Consider the following 14640-nt stretch of genomic DNA (forward strand, 5'->3'; position numbering starts at 1 on the left):
TTTCCATTGGCCTGGCTTAGATCACCCGCCCATCCCTGAACCAATTGTTGTGGCCTGGGGGAAATGATGGCCTGAGTGGCCGAGCTGGGGGTCTTATATTTTCTCTGAGCTGAGGGTGAGAACAGCCCCATCCAATCCACATGTACTAAGAGAATTGAAGAGGTAGCTCCCCAAGGAAAATCAGGGGACTGTGACCAGAAGAAGGTGACCCAGTGACAGGCAAAACCAACAGATGCCAATCATCTACATGACTGCAGTGAAGCTAGATGCGCCTAGGGAAAACTCCTCTTCTGCCTTGTGCAGTGTCTAAACACTTTGAGGTGACATGTAGATACCTATAGACCTCAGTGGTTTTGGACTTCTTTATTACTTTCCCAGTGCTATGTATTTGTTTGTTTTTGGACGAGGAGGGAGGATCTAGTTAGCTAAGTGAAGTGTTGGGAATATGATGCTTCTCTCAGTGTCCTAAGGAAAAAGATGGCACACTCAAAGTGTGGAGTATAAGGAATATTTACATGGATATGGGCAGGGTTAGTTGACAAGGGGTAATGAAGCTCTGTGGATCTTGCTAGAGGCAGTGAGGAGCAGGAAGGTGATTACCAGAGTCCAGTGAGAGCTGGATTTGTAGAAGAGGGGCTCCTCAACTGATCTGTGGCCTTGGAGGGGTACAACTACTGCTTGACCTATGGAAAGGCAGGGAGGGAGCAGGAAAATAAATAGCCCAGCTTCCCTCTACTCCCATCCTCCATTCTCATGCTGGTGCCTCCTATTGGCTTAACCAGCCAGAAGCTGTAGGGCAAGGGAGGCCAAGTGATACAGTCCACAGAGCCAGGCAGAGAAGGGCAGAGAACCAAGAACAGCCAGCAAGGTCCTACTGTTCTGCAAGGTTTGTTGTCTGGGAGGAAAGTATAGTGTGTTAGACACTTGGCTCATGATCAGTGGAGTTGGGGGAAGGGGGTGTTTAGTCAGCGTCTAGCTAAATTCTCATTTATTCTCTTTGCTTTTGGAAATGTAATAATCTCTCCATCAAAGCTCCATCTATCTGCCAAAATAATGCATGTCCTTTTGTACAAATGAAAGAATTACTGCTATTATGCAAACACTGAAAGGGTAACACATTTGCATGCAGAGGGGAAAAAAGAAAAATCCTATTTGGAATAAAATTAAGTATACCAATGTGGCAAAAAGACACATGAGTATCCATTTAACACTTGGACAGGAGCAGGACTAACTTTCATTGCCAACCCCAATGAAATAGTGGAAGCCAAAAAGAAAATACTCTGAAAATAGAGGCCTGGATAGAATAAATGGGAGTTGGGAATTTCTGGCCATTTTAACACTCCCCCCTCAACAGAAACAAAAGATTAAAATAAAGGTTTTTACAAATACTAACCATGAATATTAATGTTCTATAGCTGATGCCTGAACCAAGTTCCTCATTAAAAAGGCCTTTCGGCAGAGAAATGTTAGCATGCAGGGTTTGGAACTGGTGTGAGGCTGTGTGGAGAATATGCTTTGCATCTGAAACCAGAAGGAAGGCAGATGCATCAGATTCAGAACTTGTCAGATGTTGATGATATTGTTTGATCATTGGGAAATAAGAGCTTAGAAAAGAAGGCAAAAGAATCACTTATTCTGGAGAAGAGAAAGTTGAAGTGTCACCCGAGGGGATGTTCAGTTCATGAAATACTTCCCTGTACTCCAGGTCCCTCATGTTATATTGATACTGTTGTTTTGCTTGTCTGTGTCTCAACCAGAATGAGAATGGACAGGGGCAGGGACTGTGTCTACCAAGATCTTATTCTCCTCTGTAGCTCCTGTGCTTAGCACAGAGTAGACACCTAAGGAATGTTGAATTGAGAATGCACCATAGAATTTTAGAGCCCAAAGTAGCCTCGGAAATCACCAATTTCAATGGTTCTAAATGAATAGATGTGCTTGGGTTGGGGGTTTGGGCAGTGGTGGTTGGGGGGAGAATCAGGAAAATGAGATGTATCTGGGAGTGATTTTTTTGAAATGCACCACTCCCAAACCCACCTGCCACTCTAGCCCCGATAGCTTATGTGGTACGTCAGGACCCAGTGGGAGTGAACGTTGTATTTTGGAAAGATTAACTGGTAACCCCTTCCCCAACCATGCTGAGAACCACTGCCCAATACTTACCCACCCAACTATCTGGCAATCCTTCCTGCTTCCAGGGTCCAGCTCAGCGCCTGGTGCAAAACAGGTGCCATCAGGAGTTGCTGAGTGAATGACTGTCACAAGAGAGACTGTTTAGAAGAAGTAATAATAATTTACCCAATGCCACACACAGCCAGGTCATAAAGGATTATCATATATGCAAAACTCTTAGAACAATGGCATTTAGTAAATGCTATCCAAGTGTGAGCTGTCATTAGAATTATTATTGCAGAGGAAATGCTGACCAATGTTTTTCAACACCTGCCTCTCCATCCCTAAAATCAGGGAAAAGCTGAATGCATTCATTTGTGAATGAGGACATAGGTCAGGACTTTCTGTTGATAGGTGTCCTTAAATAGTGGGACCAGCCCTTAGAGGAAGCTTGGGATTCCCTTGCTCCATCCTCTGCTGAAGTATTAAAATGTGATGGACACTCATCTTTCCAGGTTGATTAAGATTAGATGCAGCTTTCGTAGAGGCAAAAAGTAGACTAGAGCTAAAAGCTTCCTAAGACCCCAGGAATCACATCACAAATCTATAATCTTCATTTGGAAATTACATTACTACTATTGAATACACTGAAATGGATGAAAGAAACGACAGCCCTATCTCACTATCTCTTGGTCTGTAAAACTGATTGTAATTACAGTTTATTTATTTGATGATAGATCTAGTTTTGGTAGTATAGTGTATCATTAAAAGCACGGAATCTGTGAGTGTACTAAATACCACTGAATTGTATGATTTAAGATGGCTAAAATGGTGAATTTATGTTATGTGGATTTTCACACACACACACACACACACACACACACACACACAAAGTGGTTGGATTCTAGAGCCAGATAGTTTGAGTTTGAGTTCTGTCACCTACTGACTGTGTGACTTTGAGCAAGTTTCCCAACCTCTCTGTGCTTCTCTTTCTTCATCTGTAAATGGGATACAAATAGCACTTACTTTCTGAGGCTGCTGTAAGGATTGAATGAGCTCATATATGCAATACTCCTAGAGCTGTGGCATGTAGTAAATGCAATCCAAGCGTGAGCTTTGTTAGTATTATCATTGCAGATGACATTCCCACAGAGAGATGAGGATGTTGTTAACTTTTGTTGCTTGTCTACAATGATATGCATTATTTAATAGATGAAGTAGATTGACAACTGAAGTTATCTTAGTTGTATGAGATTGAGTCAGACTGTGCCTGTTTGTGAGAGAAAATAGTTTGTTTTCCTAGGCATGGTGTTAATATAAATGATTTCTTTCGCATTCCTGAATCACAGAATCTCAAACACTAGAAAAGGGCTCACAGTTTATCTCAGCCTTAATAGAGAAGAAACCGACTTGCCCAGGGTTACACAACTAGCTGTGGCCTGGTCTTCTAATTGCTAGAGCAGTGCTCTGTCTGCTCGTCACCATAGCTACAATAACTCAGTACATGGAAATGCATTTTGTTTTCACATCTGTAATCTTTAAAGTGAAATACACACACACACACACACACACACACACACACACACACACACAAAGAATCAAGGCGCAGACAGTATTTTAATTTTGCAAGGAGTCATAGGCATTTAACTGGGATGTACCATGTTTTCTGTTTTGAAGGGAGGTGGTTAAAACTACATTAATGTAACAGGGTTCCTAGTTCAAAGTAACAGAAACAAGCTCAGGCTAACTTGAACAGTCAAGGAATTTATTGGAAGGATATTGGGTAGTTTGAGAATTGAAATGAGGCTGGTGAACAATGCTCAGAAAATAACCACAACAAGAGGTCAGGGAGCGGCTGCCAAAGCCAAGGTCACCCCTCAGAATTGGTCTGGTAAGGATGCTGCCAGGCACAGCTGCCCCTGAACATGCAATGCCAAAGCCCCAGATCTTGCACAACACAGCAGCCAGTGGACTCTCATCCTTGGTGGCGCAGCTGTTCTGTGTACTCTCACCTGCTCTCATCTGTGTCTTTTCATCACTCGTCATGATTCCAAGTCCCAGAAGGAATATCTTGTTAGCTGGGCTGGGTTAGATGTCTGAGACCAAGTGTGGTTGGTAGGTGGGGGTGTGGGACAGGGCACAGAGAGAAGATTCCTACCTATAACGAAGGTTTACAAAGGAGGACCCCTCCCATTTGGATTCTCCCCACATAGGAAGGTATTAGAATGCTGAGTAATTGAAAAAAAAAAATAAATGAACAAAAACAACAAAAAATCCATGTCAATCAGGAAAGTCTAGAAATGATGCCTAGCCCAGAAGCTTGCCTTTTGCCCTCTCTGGAGTCACCATCCTCTACTCTGCCTGCTGTCCCCCTACTCCCTTCCATCCCCATCACCCCCAATGCAGGAGGAAACAGATGTTCCGAGCAGGACTACAAGGTCAAATGATTCTTTTACAGCTCTGTTTACTTCAGTCACTGCCAGATTCACCCCTATAACCCTCCACCATCTTTTTACTCAATTAGAATAAAATCCAACCACTTTACTGTTTTTTTATTGTGATAAATTTGTATAACATAAAATTCACCATTTTGGTCATTTTAGAGTAAACAATTCAGTGGCATTTAGTACTCTTACAAGGTTGTGCGACCATCACCACTGTTTTATTCCAGAACATTCTTACTATCCCCAAATGAAAACCCCTACCTATTAAGCAGTCACCCTCTACTCCTGCCACCCCTTAGACCCTGGAAACTGTGAATCTGCATCCTGTCTCTATGGATTTACCTGTTCTGGAAATGTCATAGGAATGAAGTGATATAATATATAGCTGCCTTCCTAGAATTCCTACTCCTCCCTCTGCTACGGGCCCTCCACGGCCTCATCTCAATGCAGGATGGGGAACCAGCACCAGTTACTCAACCCTTCCCTGACAATGCCTCAGAAGGGAGAGGGAACCACAGAAGAGGGAGGAATCTGAAAAACCACTGGAAAGACACTAAGAATCACCTGGGAGCTGTCTACCATAGAGGGAGGACACCGAGGAAGAGCAACGCTTGGAATCAAGGTATCGGGTGGTTTTCTGAGGCACAGCGTTGCCCAGCGGGGACTCTGCAGCAAATCAGCATATTTAAGCCCAGATTATAAGACCAGAGGCCCTCCCCTCTCTCCACCCTCCTGACAACTTAACCAGAAAAAGCATAAGTTAGGGCTATGCTAACAGCCAAGATGGCTGTCTTAATTAGGGCAATGTTAAAATAATGTAACCAGGAGACGGTAAAGTAGAATAGCTTAAATTAGATAGGGATGCATTTCTCTCATACATAACAATTCCAAAAGGAGCGTGTTAGACTGGTGGGCAGCTGCGCTCCACATTGTCATCCAAGGACAAAGATTGACTGCAGCGCTGTCATCTTCAACACAGGGCTTCCAAGGTGTATGTAGTGAGGGTTCAGTAGGCCAGCTGGGATATGACACCATGCAAGGCTTGAGCTCACCTGTGGGATTAGCATATACTTTAAACCAGCAGTCAATATCTGGTCCTGTCTCCTTCATAGCATGATCTATGGGCTGGGAAACACGGGGAAGCATTAGGAGTGACCCTTGTAACTATCACAGCTAATACTCCACTTAATAGAACTTTTGCTTTCTATCTCCATGATCTTGAGCCTGAATATCCCTAAGGGAGGAATGTTACCACCAAGGAATTGGAAGCTGAGCCTGTCTTTGGCCATTTTGGAACTCACACCATTGAACCAACAGGAAGAGGAGGGATCACTATATTGAGTACCAAGAAGAAAGTGGGTTGCTGCCATGCAATAGGGCTGGGAAGACTATATTTTAAATTCAGGGGATTTCTGGGGTCACTTCCAGGACTTCCATGTTCAATAATGAAGGTCAGTGGGAAACTGACCACCTACTGCAGAGAGGACTAGTAAGGGCTCAGCTATTTGGGGATGAAGGTTTGGATCTCAGACCTTCTCAAGATAAGGTGATAAGTGTTTGGTAGAGGATAAAGTGATCACGGAATAAAAGGAAGTGGTGATTATTTGCTCCGGCCTCATGAAAGACTACAGAAGGGGAGACCATAGAAGCCATACTTATTTTATGCCAATTATCTTGTCCTCCCCTCCCCTTCTCCATACTATTTTACATGAAGAGTGCTGATGGTAGCCAACCTCAAAATTTAGGGTCCAGGTGAGAGTACATTTGAAATGATGTCACCAGTAATAACACAGTGGCTTATGACTCGTGTGTCTCCTTGTGTTTGGGATGGGATTCTCATCATTTAAATGAAGGGGAAAAAATGGGACCTGGGTGGAAAATGGGGTGTTCTGGTTTGATTATTCTTTGTTTATGCTGCCATATTGGTTATCTACATCTGCCTTAGTTCTTCCCCCAGGAGGCTGATCCCTATAGACTGTCATCTGGACTCCCTTGCTGGTAGGTTATCTGTCTGAGTTAGTGGGTGATATGCATTTGCAGGGTATTAGAGAATGGGAGGCAAGAGAGGTCAAGGCAGTTTCTCCCACGGTCCTAGCCTTGAAGCCTCCCCTCTGGTAGAAGCCAGATCTTTGTCTAACTGCAGCTCCTGAGGGAGCCCCTCCTCCATGGTTCCCACTGTCCTGTTCCCTCTGCTTGTCTCTTCATTATTGGGGGTGGTAATGGTTCTCTGCTGTTGTTGGTATCTGGATGCGTCACCAGCTCTGCCCACACTTCTCTAAGTCCTCCCTTGATTGAGATCTCATTGAGTTAAATGGGGTGAGCTCTGTTTCCTGCTGGACCTGACTGATGTAGTGTCCTTTTCCTCCTGAGCTCCTCAAGAATGGGACTATTGTCCCAGTCATCTCTATATGCAAAGGTTATCTGGTCATAAGATGTGAAATGATTCAATCACAACAGTGCTGAAGGTCTTTTCCCGTGAATCTTGCAAGGCCAGAGGAAAGAACAAAGTTAACTAGCAGCATGCTAGTTAATTTTTTAATTTCTAACTATTTCTAGAAAAATTATTTCCAACCAGGATTCTTTTCATATCAACTCTTCCCTGAGGTCCCAGTAACTTCAGGTATGGCCCCAGTGTTCCAACACAATATCTGTCAGGGACCTAGATAATGCTTTTTCAAATTAGGAAGTTGATTAAATTGCATTTCCAAATGCATTATTTTTAAAAGGCTATGTATCTAGGAAGCCAGGTGTGTGAAAACTTTCACACATAATTGCAAGTGCAGTGTATAAAACAATTTGCTCACACCTTCAGGCTTCTAAGGTGCTTAATGCCTTTTATTAAGTGACTCTGCTCCACTAAATAACCATTTCTGGACTTCTTCCTTTAGGCCCTGTTGCTACAGATAAACTAATCTGTGCTTTGGAGTCGCCTGACTAATATATCACCACTTTCAACTGATTGAAGGTGGTCAGGGCTGGGAATGCAGACATGAGGGCATGTAGCCAAGCGAAATATATAATCCAGGGGTCAGATCTGGGGAGGGAGAAAAGGCAGAGGAGAGTGATCTGGGAAGACTCATGTCAAAGAGTTTGGGTAGAAGAGGTCAGAACCTGAACAAGGGGTCCAAGGCCAACCAGGGGCATCAGCAAGAATAGTGTCTGTGACTGAATCCAAAGTCTTCTAAAGTAGGGCCACTTTATAAGGTTCCTTTCCAGATTACTATCCCCCACCCCCAACTATTCTCAGAGTAGAGGAATAAGTGGCTGAAGTATAGGGGGCTAGCAGGGGAGGTAGAGATCAGGGTAACTCCTAGTACAGGACAAAGATGAAGGATTTCTGTTTGCATTTCTAGTCTTAGCTTTCTTTTGTTGGGTTAAACTGGGCAGTCCTACTTTTCTTAGTGCTTCATGGTATAAGACAATACATTTAAATTTTCATGAGTGTATTTACCCTTCAGAAAGAATCATAGGATGTGAGAACTGGCAGAATTATTTTTTAAAAATGTTTTTATTAGACTTTTATTTAGCCTCATTATTAGAATATAAGGGAGATCATAGATTTAATGTATGAAACTATTTTTAAATTCACACTTAAATACATTACGATTAAAATGAATTATCTTGAACCACCCAGTCATTTCGCTATCTTTTGCTGAGTAGATAATCTGTGCCAGTCATTGTGAAAAAGTCTTCATTTTAAGAAAAAAATTTAGTTAACAAAAAATTTAACAAGTTTCACTTAGCAGAATACACCCAAAAGGAAATCACAGTACAAAGAAAGTTTTAAGTCAAGGCCTCACCAATTCCTCCAGTATTAGTATTGTGTCTCAATTTTCAAAACTCACTTTTAAAAAGCTTCAACTTAACCTAAAGGATCTTAAATGAAAATATAAATTAGAATGAACAAACATGAGAAACATTTCTTTGAATCAGGGAGCTGATGCCTTTGAGTTTTCCAAAAAAGCACATCTCCCCAGTGTGTTCACTGTGATGTGGTGTAATAGGTCCACATGTAACATACTTAAACTTGGATAACTTCTCTGTGAAGTATACTAACAAAATGTTAATTGAGAAAAGCTGAAAATAGTTTTAGTTTACTCAATATCACATGGTAGAAGAAAATGTTGCATGAGAAAACACTGAAGAGGCATATATATATATATATATATATATATATTTTTTTTTTTTTTTTTTTTTTTTTTTGAGACAGGGTCTCACTCTGTTGCCAAGGCTGGTGTGCAGTGGTGCATCTTGGTTCACTGCAACCTCCGCCTCCTGGGTTCAAGTGATTCTTGTGCCTCAGCCTCCCGAGTAGCTGGGATAACAGGCGCCTGCCACCTTGCCTGGCTAATTTTTGTATTTTTAGTAGAGAAGGGGTTTCACCATGCTGGCCAGGCTGGTTGTGAACTCCTGGCCTCAAGTGATCCACCCACCTAGGCCTCCCGAAGTGCTGGGATTACAGGCCTGAGCCACTGCGCCTGGCCTAAAGAGGTAATTTTTAAATCCAGATTTCACAAACTCTTTGTGCAAAATGGGTCCCACAGCTTCCTTCATTATAACTGCTCTTCACTGCTTGTTGGCGGCCTGTGAAAATTTGATTGAAATAATTCAAACGTTGCTAACAAAACGAGTCCTATTCACCCATGCTGTTCTGCCCGCTGTGGCCAGCCCCATCACAGCCGCTCACTGACTGGCTCTTCAGGTCACTGTAGGTGGTCAAGCCCATGCCTCGCATCCCGACTGCTGTACGCCCCATTGCTAGCCCCTGTTGTCAAATTCAGGAATAGTTCTATGTATCTGTGCCACATGCTGACCCTGTCTCTGGAGGTAGCTGCCACTGCTTCTTCCCGAGTAGCAAACTCAACATCTGCTTTGCCGGTCACTCTTCCATCTGGGCCCATCTCAATGTGGACTCTCACCAGGTTGGGAGGAGAGAAGAGGTTGTAAATGTCGCTCTTGGTCGCTTTGCATGGCAGCCCCTCATGCAGAGGCAGTGGCCGGTGGTGCTATGCCCTGTGACCTCACTGTCGCCATATTTGTGGTCATACATTCCGGAGAGACAGTAGCTGAGGTTCCCCCACACCCCCCACCAAGCAGCTCCGTGGTGCAGAGGCCGCTATGCTCCTCGTGGCCCCGCATCCCGCGCCTGCCTGCTTCACGATGCCAGGGTAGCTCCCGGAGGCCAGGGCCAATCACAGGGGTCCGGGGCTGCACGGATATGAGTCTCAGGGGGACCTGAGTCCGACCTAACTTCCTCCTGGCTGCTCTTGAACACCTCCATGTCCCTGTGCCCTGTCCTCTCCTTGGGCTTTCCGAGAGCCTCTCAGCTAACTCCTGCGAGGCCAACTCTTGGGATTTCCAACACTGAGAAGAATGAACGATTTCTTCTTTGTGCATCCAGATGAGAGTCCTCGAAGTTCGAGCGCGAAGCCGTAGTTGGCGCTGCCCGCACTGTTGGGACCGCCGTGCTTCCTTCAACACCCAACTCACCTCGGTTCTGTGGGACTTGAACACCGCAATGCGCCAGTGTCCCATGCTTTCCCGGTCTTTTTCCAGGGCCATTTTTACGTCCTCTTCTGATCCAAGTTCAGCAAAAGCCTCACCACTCTGCCTACCCCTCTCCGGTGTAGATGGAACTCGCCTGCAGCCCAGTGGGGCATGGTGCAGTTGGAGAGGACGTCCTGCCCATCCTCGACAGAGCAGGGCCAGGGCGGGCCATGGAGCCTGACCACAAAGCCCTCCCCTCCCTCAGGGCCCAGCAGCATGGACTCTTGATGGGGTGGGTGTCAGGTGAGTGGGGTGTGGCTTTTTTGTGGCACAGAGTCGGGCAGAACTGGTTTCTGTTGCTATCAAGCAAGCATGGCTGGCAGCCAAGGGCCCCCAAATTCCACTGAAGCGCGACCACGCAGAGGGCTCCGGGGAGTGTCCAGGTGCTTCTTTTTGTTCTCAACCTGCATCAGAAGTCCACCTGGCCTGGGGCGAATGCCTTCCGTGAGGTCTGAAGGCCCCGGCCTGATATGCGCGTGTTTGGCTGGAAGCAGCGAATCCAGGCCCTGGGACCAGGTGACGGTGTTCCCACGGCCTCCTCCTGGCACTCCAGCAGCCTCCTTAGATGTTATCCGTATTACCTTTATCTATGAAAAATGGAGGCCCAGAGAGATTGTTACTGTTAGAACTGTTTATGGTATAGACAGAAAACCAAATTCCAACAACAAAGGGAATTGATTGGTTCACATAACTGAAGCGTATAGAGGTCTATCAGCTTCAGGTGTTGTTTGACCCAGTTGTTCACTGCCCAGCAGTATAACCAACGTTCTGCTTCTTTTCCCATTCTGCTTTCCCCAGTATTCCTTCACTGCCTGGCAATCTCATCTCTATCCAAGTGGTCACATGTGGCTGCATTATCATTGATTTATCATCAATCTATCATTGGTAGGATCTACTACAGGCAGAGGAATCCTTTCTTTGCCAGAAGCCATTTGCAAGTGTGTTTCAAATCCCTTTGCTCTGATTGGGTTTCATGACTGCCTTTGAACTAACTTCTGTAGCCAGGTGGATGGGATAGAAACAATGGCTTTAAGACAATCAGGCCCAACTCCTGGAGTCTGGGGTCAGGTGAACAACCTTAATACCATATAGGTTAGAATGGAGAAAAAGTGGTTTCCCAAATTTTTTGGGGGGTGGGGGTTATGGTGGGAGAATAAAGAAATGGATACTGGGAAGGCTGACAGCAGGTGTCCAAGGGCAATGACTTATCCAAGGTCAAGCTGCTGGTCATGGCTAAGCTGTGACTGAAATCCAGCTCTCCTCACTCAACGTTTGCAGATGGATGGTTATATAATTCCACTTAAGGTACATGTTTCACAATAGCCATCCAAACAGAACCATGGATTTGCGTGCTTACATTCTGTTTATTCTTCAAATATGTACAAAAATATGTACAAAAACACACTTTGTCATTTAGTCACAGTGATGAAGACAATTGTCTGAGTTAATTAATTTTGAATCTCATTAAAGCATGAAGGCTTTCAGGAGAAATTCAGATTTTAGAGAATGAGAGCTATCATTTAAATAAGTGTCCGCCAGTCTTACCAGGGTCTTGGCAGTGTTCTGGAATGTATTTCAGAACAGGAATAAATTTTTTTGATAGCCTATATGAGATGCCTCCAGCCTGGATTTTCATCTCTCTGGTCAAAAGATTTGTTAATGTCCTGTATTGGGATCCCTTTCTCTTACTTACGAATTATGGAGGCAGAGAAACAGAAAAGAAGGCATAGCCCTCCAGGAACTCCATGTTTGATGGGAGAGGCAGATAACAAAGCAGGTAGGTGAAATACCATGACAGTGAGTGGGTGGGAAAATCAGGTGCCTTGAGAACACAGAGGAAGGCAGAATGTTGGGATCAGGGAAGAGCCAGGGAAGCCTTTCTCAAGTGGGCTGGATGGGAGCAGGGAGGGATTCTACAGAGGGGACTCATGAGTATTGAGGCATGAAACCTCATAGGTTATATGAAACCTCAAATAATTCAGAAGGGCAGAGATGTAAGGGCAAGGTAAGGAGTAGGGCGAGAAGGTGCAGATAGGCAGCCTGGAACAGAGTAATGGAGGGTCTTGGGGCTTGTATTACGGAGCTTGGTGTCTTTCCCATAGGTGATGGAATGCCTCTAATGAGTTTTCAGTAAAGACCTGGTTTGCTTCTCAGACACATTTCGATATCAGATTCTTTGGTTGAAGATAATTCTAATTAAGTTCCTACAGGGGAGTGCATTGGAGAGATATGGGATCCTTCAGAAAACCCAATAAAAATTTGAAGAACCCAGGCTCTGAAGGAATTTCCCAAGGACTACACAGCAGGAATCAACTGCAAGTCCCCTCGGTCAGGAAGTATCAGGGCCAACTGACTCCAGCGTCATTCCACCTAGGATTCAAATTCCAAATGAAAGATGTCATAGTGCTCCAGCTTGGGGGCACACCTGGCCTGGGCCAGGTAAAGTCATCATCTTCACTGGCAGTCTCCCCAAGCCCGTATCTCTTGGAGTGAGTTCCTGAAGGAAAATCAGTGTGATGTTATCCTAAGAAAGAGCTACGCTGGCTGAAGTAATGGGTGTCCATTTCAACAGCTGTGTGGAAACTAGATCTGAAGGGCACTAAAGACGAAGGGAATTAAAAGTCAAAAGACAGTGGAGATATGGACCAGGGCTGTGGTAGTATTGTGAGATTTATGAATATTTATGAGATAAAAATTGGCGATTGACTTTAGGAGAAAGAAGAGGACAGAATCAAGGATGATTCCCAGGTCCTAGAATGTGGTAGTAGATATTATTACTGGAGAGAAGATAGAGGATGGGGAAGGGGAGATGACAAATAGCTTATGACACGCCAAGTTTAAGAACTCTGTGGGACATCAGGTGGAGGCTAGAATTTGAAGCATAGTAACTGAACTGAACTCATAGGCATGGACGACATAACCTAGGAAGGATTCTGGAAGAAGCCACAGAAGAGATCAAAATAAGTTTTGATCTTTGAAAAGATTAAAATAGATTTGCCAAGAAAATAAGATCAAATGACAAAGAACGGAAGGAGGAGGAGAACCAGGAATGTGCAGGGTCATAGAAAGCCACAGGATAAAATTTCAAGGAGAGAGCAGATTTGAGCTCTGGTGCAGGTAGAAGCCACATTCTAGGGAGCTAATGTATAAGTGGGAGTAAAAACATGTGGGCTACCCTTGCAAGAATCTTGGATGAGAAGGGCTGGTTAACTGCATGGTAACTTGGAGGGCATACAGAGTCAAGAGAGGTTTTTTTTTTTTTAATTTTTTAAATTTTTTGGTCATTTGGATTTTTGGTTTAAATTAAAATATCATTCACATACCATAAAATCCACCCTTTTATACAGTTCTGTGGTTTTTTATTATATTCACAAAGTTGTACAGTCATCACCACCGTCTAATTCCTTAACATTTTAATCACCCCCCAAAGAGGCTTTGTACTCATTAAGCAGTCACTCCTCATTCCCCTCTCCTCCCAGTCCCTGGCAACCATTAGTCTACTGTCTCTATGGATTTGCCTATTTTGGACATTTCATATAAATAGAATCATACACTATGTGGGTTTTTGTGACTGGTTTCTTTCATTGAGCACTATAGTGTTTTCAAGGTTCATCCATGTTGTAGCATGTAACAGAATTTCTTTCTTTCTTTTTTTTTTTTTTTTTTGAGACGGAGTCTCGCTCTGTTGCCCAGGCTGGAGTGTAGTGGTGCGATCTCGGCTCACTGCAAGCTCTGCCTCCCGGGTTCACGCCATTCTCCTGCCTCAGCCTCCCACTTAGCTGGGACTACAGGCACTCGCCAACATGCCCGGCTAATTTTTTGTATTTTTTTTAGTAGAGACGGGGTTTCACTGTGTTAGCCAGTATGGTCTCGATCTCCTGACTTCGTGATCCGCCCGCCTCGGCCTCCCAAAGTGCTGGGATTACAGGCATGAGCCACCATGCCCGGCCTTATTATTTTTTATGGCAGAATACTATTCCATTGTATGGATAGACCATAATTTGCTTATCCATTTGTCAATCGATGGACATTCAGTTGTTTCCTTTTTTGGCCTTCTGAATACACCGCTATGAACATTTGTGTACAAGTTTTAGTACAGACATGTTTCTAGTTCTCCTGAGTGGAATTGCTGAGTCTCCACTGATTTTTGTTGGGCGAGACCTGATACTGTTTACAGGCTGAGGGTAGGGCGCCGGTGCTGAGGGAGAGGTGGGAGAGCCAGGGGTTGGGGAGGAGGAGGGAGGGCTGGAGCAGAGGAGGCCACCTTCTTCAGCATCACTCACTCTCTGTTTGGCACAGTCCTAAATGCGGGCTAATCTCCCTTCACATCTTCTAGACCCTCTGCAAATACCTCATACTTGCTGACCAGGGAGCGAACCCAGCGCTTGAATAAAGCACCCCTAGACCTGGCAGAGCCGGGAACCGGCTGGCTGGTTCGTTTTCTGATGCAGATCACAGTTTTGGGGTCTCCTCTGGTTAGAGCCTGGCCCATTCGGGTTTGGTTTTCTCCTGGACGTTCGTTCACACGTGAATAAGG

General features: G+C 44.5%; 1 pseudogene; it reads right to left on the reverse strand.

The window, feature by feature from the left end:
• Nucleotides 1-9189: 9189 nt before the first annotated feature.
• On the reverse strand, nucleotides 9190-10321 carry LOC101137402 (heterogeneous nuclear ribonucleoprotein F-like; annotated as a pseudogene).
• Nucleotides 10322-14640: the final 4319 nt, after the last annotated feature.

The sequence above is a fragment of the Gorilla gorilla genome, chromosome 1, assembly GCF_029281585.2.
Source record: "Gorilla gorilla gorilla isolate KB3781 chromosome 1, NHGRI_mGorGor1-v2.1_pri, whole genome shotgun sequence".
Lineage (NCBI taxonomy): Eukaryota > Metazoa > Chordata > Mammalia > Primates > Hominidae > Gorilla > Gorilla gorilla.